The following is an 8,573-nucleotide window of genomic DNA, read 5'->3' as shown; positions in this document are numbered from 1 at the left end:
TATTCATTCACAATATTTATCAGGAGCAGCCCGAGCAACAAACTTTGGTACTCACATCTGTTCCAGTTCAGGTCCTCTATAGGTGCTATGTTGATTTGTCACTGTTTTACTCAAGATACCTTCAGGAACTAACAAATACGAACATAAATTATGCAGGTTAGCATCTAGGTTTCATAAACACCTTTTATTTAGTAAAATAAAGCAAAAACAAACAACACTGACACATTGTAACTCAACTAAAATGAATCACATTAGCAATCGTGCTGATCTAAGGGGAGTTTTACAGCAAAAACACAAGGACCAGATATGATGAACAAAAACCAGGAGTCAAAGATTCAATCAATCGAAGTCATGTTTACTGAAGAAAATAGTTTGCAGTTTCATCAGCAGAAGTCAGCTTCAACACTCTCGATGGAGTTCGTAGGCCGCTCTGCGTACATGTTCAAAACACAAGTAATTATACTCTAACAGAGGTTGCTAATTACGTCAATGCATAGGTTAGGAAGATCCGGATTGGTCAAGAACTCAGACAACACACAGAGGCCTCTATCTTCAAGGTTGTCTTAGCCAGGCAAGACTCTTTATCGGTGTGGTTGGACACACACACACACACACACTTAAACAGTTAGCCTCTTAGAAAAATGGAGACAAGTCAAGAGACAAGGGATTCGCATTTAATCAGTTATCAAGAACACATGTTATAGATGTCCCGATCACAGCTGCCCCCGTAATCAGGAGGGTCATCCTGACCTGAGGTGTGACCTCGGGTTTCTGAGAAAAGAGAAACTTCAAGAGGCACAAAACACATTTGGAACACAATTTATTCTAACATCATGTGATTTTCTATAAAGCATAATTCTAGCCACTACTAATATCAAACAACAAATAATATTAAGGGTTACACACTGATTTACGAACTAGATCATCTACTAAAAATGTGTACAAATTAATAAGGATATTAATTTGTAAAAAGGCCATGATGTCTTCCGACTTCCACTCCTTCACTGATATTTGGGAAAACAGCACTCTTGCTGGTGAGATATTGCGTTATGACTATATCACTGGATATAAAGTTAAGAAAAGGCTTACTGGGGCAAAAACACCTGTGTATCTTGAATTTTGAGGGCTTTTAACTGCATACATCACATAGAGTAAGTAGAGTGACAAACTCAATGTCAGCTTACACATTGTTAAAACATTAATTACGATATCATCATAGACTAGTCATTTCACACACCCAACACAAAGAATGAACAAGCTCCCACAAACCCAGCACATATTTTTTCCAAAGATTATTTGAAACAAATACACCACCCCCTACTTGTAAACAAGACTACTTACATATGAAGAATGCAGCAAGCACTTCATCATATTTGGAGTGGCAGGGAAGATGAGAAGCTCAGTCTTTGCGAGGTTGAGCTGCAGGTGATATTCGCCCATCCCAAGTTGTCCACCAGGCCGTCTCAGATCCATGCAGCTACAGTTGTGTCATCTGGTAGAAGTGTAAAAAGTGTAAAAGTGTAGGATAGATTGCTTGAAAAAGGTGTGAGGGAATTGGGTCTAGAGGGCGGGTTGAACAGAGATAGAAGAGAACATTTCTGATCCTAGTTAACAGTAGATGGCAGTATTGCACTGACTAGTAAAATTTGCCAATAAAGAGAAAAAAGTGGGTCTCAGGCTCCTGGCAGCCACACTGGGGCTGTGCCTGAAATCGCCCCCTATACCCTCAAATAGGGCACTATTTGTGGGGACAGCTGTTTTTAGTGGTGTCCGAAACAATAGTGGACATTATCGAGTGCACTTATTCAAAAAACGAGTGTACAACTGGTGCACACTCAAAGTCTCAAGAACACCCACAATGCACTGTAAAACTAGCGCGCCAAATTAATCCCAGAGTCTCACCAGAAATGGCGCCCGCAGCTGAATCATCTATCCATTCATTCATTTTACAAAGCACTCACACGGCGTAATACAGGTACAAATTCATTGTAAATTGATTATTAAATAAAAAAACTAGGGTTTTTACATAATTTCCATGACAGAGTTATAGATGTGGATCTTTGGGTGCCCAAACTCGGTCCTGGAGAGCCGGTGTCTTTCAGAGTTTAGCTCCAACCCAAAGTAGTCACACCTGAACCAGCTAATCAAGCTCTTACTTGACATACTAGAAACTTCCCAGCAGCTGTGTTGAAGTAAGTTAAAACTAAGCTCTGCAGGACACCGGCCCTCCAGGACTGAGTGTGGGCACCCCGTTATAGATAAATCCTTTCATTTAACCACTGAAGCCGCCAGCTTTCCAGTTTCAAGTAATTATTAAACAGCAAGCATAAACTGTGTCCTTCGAGTTTGTTCTTTCAAGGTAGTCTGGCAAGACCGGTCAAGTTCTTGGAATTGAGAAACAGCCCTCGTGTTTCCCTTGTGCTTTATCAGTTGTTGAACGTTATGGTGTAATTCTGCTCACGTTTTGTTCCTTGTTTACTCTAGTTTTGGATCATTGTTCGTTCTTGTTTTGACATTAAACTGCCTGCCTTTAGACATTCCCTGCCTGCTCGCACACCCATGAATTATTACACCCATTTTCCGGACAGTTCTTTGATCCATTTTTATTACAGTGAACTCAATGAACATCTTAAATCACAACTCTCTATAGATGGTCCTTGAAGCAGTTTTTTGTGATTTTGATGAGCGGGCTCTGCAGCTGAGCAGTTCTCCCTTCACCATGGTTCAGGTGGAGGAGGATTTCTCCATCACGTCTCATCACCGTGGACACCACACCAGTGTTTCCAGGTCTCATGAACGTCGCATCTGAGGCTACAAGGGTGATACCTAGGCGTTTGAGGCTGGCTTCCAGATTGGCGGACCCACCAATGACTTCTGGCAGCCTTGGCACTCTCAAGCCTGGTGCCCTCAGTGCTACCTGACTCAGAGGTTGCTCCTTCGTTCACGGCACTTCCTGCGATATTGGTTGCCCTTTTTGTGTGTGTGGGCTGTACACATGTCTACTGATGCAGCGTTAACCGATACAAAACCGCATGAGTTGGCGGCGACCACTGTAGAACAAGGTGGCGATCATCTCTGAGCTCTCTGCCTGTCCTCTCACGGCTATGGAAGCATATACGTCTGTCCTGTTATGGCTAAGAAAGCCACTGTTTACCTCTCTGTGCTCTTCATTGCAGTTCCACCTGATCTGGCATGGTGGTCACCTGCCTTGTCAGCTCCACATTGGTGGACATTGGTCCAGCCTGAGTCATCTTGGTGATCTCCTGCACCATCAGCACCACTGAAGTGGTTCTCAGCTCCATCAGCTGCACTGTGGGGAACTTTGGTCCCATCTGCTCAGCTCTGGGGTCTTCAGTCATGTCTATACAGCTGTGATGGTCATCTGCTCTGCTGTAGTGATCTTCATTTCCACCCTGGCCTTCCGCTCAGCCTGCTCCACTCTGGCCACCCACTGAGATGGTTAAGGTTAGAGGATAGACACCTGTGGCTACTAGGCATGCGCACATCAATATTGCATATTTTTTTTCACACTGTACAACAATAATTACTATTTTTGCATTATTGTAAAGGACAGGTGACAGACACACTCTGTCAGTTTAAATCTAGATTAAAAACTCATCTCTTCAACCTGGCCTACATTTAACACATTTCTATAATCCAAATTCGTTAAAGGATTGTTAGGCTGCCTTAATTAGGTCAACCAGAACCGGGAACACTTCCCATAACTGAAGTACTTGTTGCATCATAAGAAGATTGGCATCTACGCTAATATTAGCCTGTTTTGTTCTTATTCCAAGGTCATCTTAGCCACCAGATCAGATGGTCACTGCAGTCACCCGTGCCCAGATGGTGGATCAACACCTCTACAGGTGATGACCTCTACAGCCCTGAATGTCAGCGGAGTCCACATCAGCTACATGAGCCTCGGAGATGGATCATCAGAACTCTTCAACTAGATGGCCGTTGGTGCAAGATCACGGGAAACAGATGAGTCCTCTGCACTCTGACTTTGCTGTGACATAAAACTTTTGCACTATTGACACTATTGTCCTCTTTAATACTGTAAAGTTGCTTTGATACAACCTGTATTGTTAAAAGCCCTGTATAAATAAAGGTGATTGACTGATATAAGGTAATGAAACAATCTAATAGGTAGAAAATTACATTTCATTGTAAGTTTCTGGTCGGAGCTGTATCCTTTCTAGCCACGGCCCACTCAGGCTACTCCACTTGCTACTCCTTGTTAGTTCCTATAGCAGCTCATTGGTTCCTTTTGTTCTCCTCTGTATAAATAGTCCATGTGTTCCCCTTGTGCTTTGTCAGTTGTTGAATGTAATGATGTCGTTCTGCTTGTATTTTGCTCCTTGTTTCCCAGTATTTTGGTTCATTGCTCATTTCTGTTTTGATGTTAAACTACCTGCATTTAGATCCACCTTGCCTCCAGGCTTGCTTCATCCACCACCACATAACATCTAATGGTTGCAAAACACCTTTACATGCATTTCTATACACCACATCACTATGATCAAACCAGGTTTAAACAGTGGTTTCAACAAGATATTACTTGGCTGATGTGGTATATGCTGTTGGAAGTTACCGGTATTCTAAGAATACCTACTTCCCCCCAGCTCGTTTATTCGCCCTTTAAATAAAACAGCTCGAGTCCGCGTCAAAGTTTAAAGCCAATTTAATAGTAAAGTCAAAGAGTGCTGAGCTCAGGATTCCAGAACAGCCAATATCAAATCTGACATTCTGGGCAGTCCAGGAATGTCTCACAAAGCTAAAATATGCATTTATATTCTTGATTCTGCAGGCCTCTCCTCCTGATATCGTTCAACCATTCTCCTCCAATCAGGGCGTGTTCACCAACCGTTCCTGGACAGAAAAGAAAATACAGCCCCATCCCATTCTTCTTCTTAGAGTGACCAAAAGTCTAGTCTAAAGTGACCTTCAAATTGCTACTACTTTTGCAGGGCTTCTTTTCTCCTACGTGCCTGTAAACAAAGGTTTCTCAGAAATGACATAAATGTAGAGAGTTCGCAACTACACGCACACATTTTACTAAACAGATTCTGTTACATAGTGTACACTTTGTCTTTTCATTAAGCACAGAACATTCTGTATTCTCATAAGCACAGAACAACCAAAACACAAATTTAAAAGCATTAACAAAAAGTATTTTCTACAATTCCCTCTCTTGATCTCTGAAAGAGATCACACTTCTTCATCCTCACCATCATATGCACCCTCATCTGCCAGCAAAGGCATCTGGTACGGTGGATGTTCTCTTTTCTCCTAACCATATTGCTCTCAACCTGTTTCCACATGTTTCCATTCAAAGTTAAAGGGAAAGCCATCCTCACCATAGCGCACAATCCTTCTGTTATTTCTGTGGGCCTAGCTATCATCACACCTGTACCACATGCACAATACAGACCTGCTCTAGCCCATGACCCCACCATTTCCTGCCCCCTCTGGTGGATTACCTTGCACCATGACACTCTGACGTTTCCTACTATCAGCTTATTGTTTTTAGGGGATGTGAAATTGAAACAGGTATAGTTTCCTTCTCTTACCTTATATGCAACCCCCACAGAAGTAGTATTAGTGGTAACAGGATAAATTTTGCTTAGTTCAAAACAGTTCTTTGGTTCTGCCATTTTTTTTCATGCTCAATGTATACTCATAACCCCATTTGTCTTCAGGATGCAGAGGAGCTGGTTCTGTGTTAAGTTTAGGTCTAGCCGCATCACAAGCCATTCAGCCACTCAGTTTCAATTCAGCTGCACTCCCATGTAACCAATCAATCCACAAATTTGTCTCTTTATACCCTGTTTCCATTGTAACAATATCATGCGGGGTGAGAGTGCTGTAATCAGTACTTCTAATGACTTTACCTGGCTTGGTGAGATCCCTGACCATCGGGACTGCAGTTGTGGCGTTTTTGCTCTCTACCAGTATTCGTATAAGTCCTACCGTGTCCTTCCCTGACGCATCTGCTCTTAATGTTATAAATGTTTCAACCCTGTCTGGCCCATCAAATCTCGCACAAGGGGGTTGTTTTCTTTCAATTGGGTCCAAAGGGGCGCTCAGATACAACAGAACCCTGCACTGTTGGTGTTGTTTTTTTTTTTGAACAGTACCCCACTCACACTAGCCCCTTGCTCACTGACATCCAAATGGAATGTTACAGAATAATCTAGGGTCTGCAGTTCAGCAGGTTTGGCCAAATCAGTTTTTAGTGTTATAGATTCCTGTTCTGCCTCAAAAGTCCATTTTAAGACACTCCTAGCATTTTTCATCCCTGCCTCTTTCTGAAATTCTTCCATATATATTTCATCTCCCTCCCTGTCATATTATACAGTGCAATGCAACTGATCAACCGGGGCTGACAGTGAAAATTTTGAGGACATCCATGAAGTCCATTCTTGTACAATTTTAGTAACGTCTGGCATTTCTGGTGCAGTTAGCAATAGCCAATAAATATCTGCCCCTTTTTCCACCACCTTTTCTAGAACCCATTGTCCTGTGTCCCCTTGTACCAGCCCCCCTCCAGTGGAGCAATTATGAATTGTGCCATCTAGAAATCTTATGTATATGCCATCTGGACAGCAAAAAATGCTTACCCCCAATTTCACTAAATGTCTCTCCCCAACAAGGGTGATGGTGCACCTGTGGAGTACAACAATAGGCTTAGTTAGTGGCCACCTTTCTGACTCCCCAGAGAACCCTCGCACTCTCACTGTGTCAGATGAAAGTGCTCCTTCTTCCACCGTGCCCCCTGTAACAGTGGAGAAAGTAGCCCCAGTGTCCACTAGGGCTGTTATAGGCTTATTATTGACCAGCACCTGTTGGTAGGGTTCAGCCTTTGCCCCCCTGCTGGTTCTCTGTTGACCTCGTCAGTAAAACTCTGCATCACCTGCCTGGTCCCAGACTGGGCATCTACCGGGCACCTGTTGGTTGGCAGGCAATGAGAGTGCATTTGGGACAGCTCCCCCTCTCCTTAGAGCCCCTCCTCCGAAGGGAGCCCGTCCCCCTGCAGGAGGTTGTCCCTTCCGTGGGCATTCGCCCTTCCAGTGACTCAAGTCTCCACAAATGAAACAACCCCTCGATGGTGGAGCAGACAGACCCCTTCCCTTATCATTTTTCATATTCATACCCCTTTTTAATCCCCTGCCCCTGTTGGTGGGAGGCCAATCTGTGTATGGATCATAGGGATCATATTGTTGACTGACACTCTGCCAATAGGGCTGTGGTGTGGCAGGCTGTAGAAACTGTGGTGGGGGAGCACTCTGGCTGGATTGCTCCTGCACTGACATTTGCTACACTTCCTTCCCTTTCTCTTATATTTGTCTTTTTCTGCTTCTATCTGCATCTTTAACAATTGAGTTTTCAGTTCGTCTATTTCTGTCTCTTCCTTAGGTAGTTCTGGAAACTTCAGCAAAACTGCGTTCATATCTGAGTGCCCCCAAGGTTTATATTCTTGTTGTTGTCCCATCTGCATTAAAAGGGTACATCCCTGGTCCACCCTCTCCCACTATTAGTGGTCTCCTAAAACCCATCTCTGCTCAGTGCAATTATTTGTATGTCCCCGTCTGCGAATACACTTTCAATTATTTCCTTGACTTTTGTGTAGTCCAACCAGTCTAACCCGTAGCCTAGTTTTGGTATAGCCATTACCTGTACTTTGTTTTTTAGTAACTAAATGAAATATCTTTTTTTTTTTTGTCATGTGTTGTTAGAATGCACTGACCCGGGGTGCTAATATGTTTCTGTAACTGCTCTACCCCATATTTGTCTCTTATTTGCTTTGCTACACCTGCCCCTAGTGCATAGTCAGCGCTAATGCAATGTGCAATTGGAATGTCTTCGCTAATTTTTAGCAAATCTCCCACCCTCTCTAGAACAGTAATTTTGTGTCCCTGTGTTGGCTTCTGAGGGTTAAGCTGTTCCCTTCCGGAGGGAACTCTACGCTGCGTCCTGGTGGACACTTTGGGAACTGCCTTCAGCATGACCGGTTCTGAAACAAGCTATAGAACAACGACAGTGAACTTGACACTGTCCGGCGCCAGCCTATGACATCATCAACAGGCGCCTGCTAGTATAAAAGCAGGTGCCTGAGAGCACAACACCATCTTTTTGTCTTCAGATTCCTCTGTTCTAAACGAGTGAGTACAGCGATGCCTAGAGTAAAACTGTTTAGGAAGTGTGCGGATCCGTGTCAGAGTAATCTGACACCTGATGATGCACACGACCTCTGTTTGGTGTGTTTAGGTGTAAGAGCACGCGCGCTCTGCTCTAGAAAGAGCGGAGCGCGTTCATTGTGAGAGTTTCACTTTGAAGAAACTCCGTTCTCGTCCGTCTCTTTTCTTGAGGGAATTGGGACATCCATCCGCCCCATGCGGCTCGGGTCCCGCGGCGGCTGAGGCTGCCCGGCGGCTGAGATCGCGGGGATCACAGGTGGAGCTGGCTGACGAGCTTGAGAGAGCGTTTAATCTCTCGCGCACGTCAGCCGGAGACGAGAATGCGCTGCTAGCGGAGGCTGTGTTGTCTCTCACATCCTCCGGTCCTGC

The 8,573-nt window shown here is 44.0% G+C and overlaps 1 protein-coding gene across 1 annotated transcript in view; it reads left to right on the top strand.

Annotated features, from left to right (window-relative positions):
- LOC141290255 (interferon-induced very large GTPase 1-like) overlaps positions 1-8,573 on the top strand; it is a 453,394-nt gene that overhangs the window by 61,196 nt on the left and 383,625 nt on the right. The window lies entirely within an intron of this gene.

The sequence above is a fragment of the Garra rufa genome, chromosome 1 (genome assembly GCF_049309525.1).
Source record: "Garra rufa chromosome 1, GarRuf1.0, whole genome shotgun sequence".
Classification (NCBI taxonomy): domain Eukaryota; kingdom Metazoa; phylum Chordata; class Actinopteri; order Cypriniformes; family Cyprinidae; genus Garra; species Garra rufa.
Note: the sequence above shows the minus strand (reverse complement) of the source record. Positions and strands in the feature narration are given on the sequence as shown.